Below are 2,650 nucleotides of genomic sequence, written 5' to 3' on the forward strand. Positions count from 1 at the left end.
AAAGAGTAGTTTTAACCCTAAGGGCTATCGCACACAAATTGACATAACTGCATATACATAGCATAAGATCGTATGGACCAATGAGCATCGAATATTAAGCATCGAACATCAATATGGCGACTTAATACTCGATGCTCATTGGTACATACAGTCTTATGCTATGCATATGCAGTTATGTCAATTTGTGATTCGTATGTACTTGACCGGAAAAAAACTCCGATTGGAAAACTACTCTTTTAATCTTTCCAATACGTATCACCATGTGATACGCGAGTATTAGAAGCGTTTACGTTGCTAACTCTGTTTTGCTCTACTGAGTTCCTTCTTTTGCCGTTGTTTGGTCCTGGCTGCGCTAGAGATGTTGACAGACGCTTAAGTTGGTCACACACACTTTCCGTAACAGTAACCGTAGGACGTAAAGTAAGAATTGACCAATTACGATCGAGTTTTTACAAAAATGGCGACCTTACAATTCAATGATCCTTAACATGATTGGTCAATTCTTACGTTACGTTTTACGGTTACTGTTACGGAAAGTGTGTATGGCCAGCTTTTAGCTGGTGGCACATAGAAAAACTTAAGCAGTAAAACGTAAACAGTAAGCAAATTGACCAATCACAGTCATTGATTCTTCTTACGGTCCAAGAATCAACAACTGTGATTGGTCAATTTGTTTACTGCTTACATCTTACTGCTTAAGTTTTTCTGTGTGTCACGGCCCTTAGAATCGCCGCTAACGGTCCATGGTTATACAGTCAAAGGGTGGGACCCAAATGATGACGGTGCGATTGGACACATATTGTAATGATTGATTCGATCTGGTAATTCATTTAATAATTCTTTGCATCGGTTGGTTGTGTCCAATCGTACCGTGCTCAATCGGAACGCTCCCCTTTTTCATTAATACGACTTGCAATAGACTTCAAAATAATTTTATATGTTTAACGACCAAATAAATGTATATGTGCATTAAGTTCTTGCAATAATAATTTCGTTATTGCTTCATCCCAACAAATTCTATTACTGTCTACAAAATTTAAATGAAACATGTTATAAAAATTAACAAAATTTATTAAATGGAGCCGTGTCTTGAATCAGCGATATGCCGACGTTTCGCAAACGTTGCAGTTTGCATCATCAGGGCTGAGAACTCTGATACTGAGCTCCCTTGGGTAAAGGTAGTCCTTATATGCCCCCCTCCTCCCCATTGTGTAGATGGTGTTAGGGAGTAGGGGACGAGGCTTGAATCCAGCCAATCAGCGTATTTTAATTGATCAGCTGGTCAATTAAAAAAAACCGGGAGGGCAGTATGCCAAATAGAGTTTACTTGCATACCTTTGTCTCGGTTGAGGTTGTTGGGATGTTTCAAAATTTCTAGACCTTCACGATGTTTTCTGGCAAAATAACTCTGTGAGGGAGCCAATCTGGTGGCTTTTTCATATTGTACGGAGTGTCCAGTCTCCATCCAGTGTTCAGCTAGGGCTGATTGAGTAAAGTGACCATACTTGGTACATCGCTGGTGTTCCTTGATTCGCGTACTGATCTTCCTCCCGGTTTCTCCTATATAAACTTTACCACAAGAGCAAGGGATCTTATATACACCTGATGTTTCTAGGCATGATTTCTGATCCTTCGGATTTGGGAGTAAATGGGAGAGCTTCCTATGAGGTTTGAAGATTACTTTGATTTTGTGTTTACCCAAAATCCTGCTAATAGATTCTGTTATGTCCTGGAGATATGGAAGGACAGCCGTCTTTCTCTTTTCTCTCTCTTCATCTAGTGTGTCAGTATTTTTAGGACTGACAATTCTGTTCTTCTGGTTTTTTATTATTTGCGAGATGTTTTTGCTGTTGTATCCATTTTTGGTTAAGGCTGTACTGAGGTGTTCTAGTTCTCCATTCAGAGAAGATGGTTCCGAAATTGTGAGCGCTCTGTAAACCAATGAACTTATGACAGAATTCTTTTGCGAGGGATGATGATGAGAGGTTGCATGTAGATATCGGTCCGTGTGTGTTGGTTTTCAGTAGACCTGGTGACCTAAAGTGCCATCTTGGTTCTTTTGGACTAGCACACCCAGAAAGGGTATTTGATTATTTTGTTCCAGTTCCATTGTGAACTGAATACTGGGATGTTGTAAATTGAGAAACCCGAGAAACTGAAAAAGAGTTTCCCTGCCATGATTCCAAATTACGAAAGTATCGTCAACATACTGATGGATGTTCAACCATGTGGATGGTTTCAGTGGTGCGTTCCTCAAAACTTTATTCTCAAAATGTTCCATAAAGATGTTTGCAATGATAGGAGATATAAAAGATCCCATTGCCGCTCCAGAGGTTTGTTCGAAAAACTCTCCTTGGAACTGAAAATAGATTGAAGTTAAGCAGTGTTCTATTAGTAGAAAGAAGTTGGCAGGAATTTCCTCGGAATTCTTGATGATGTTCAAAGTATCCTGGACTGGAACATTGGTAAACAGTGAGACTACATCAAAACTCACCAATATATCATTAGTATTCATCTTCATTTTTGGGATCTTATTCACGAAATCTGTTGAATTCTTGATATGGGAATCATTGAGACCAGTAAGTTTCTGGAGGGGTTTGGTGAGATAGCGGGCTAACTGGTAGGTAGGTCCCCCAATATTGCTGACAAT

This window comes from Odontomachus brunneus, unplaced genomic scaffold, assembly GCF_010583005.1.
Source record: "Odontomachus brunneus isolate Ranch 3 - 2012 unplaced genomic scaffold, Obru_v1 Obru_scaffold_161, whole genome shotgun sequence".
NCBI classification, from domain to species: domain Eukaryota; kingdom Metazoa; phylum Arthropoda; class Insecta; order Hymenoptera; family Formicidae; genus Odontomachus; species Odontomachus brunneus.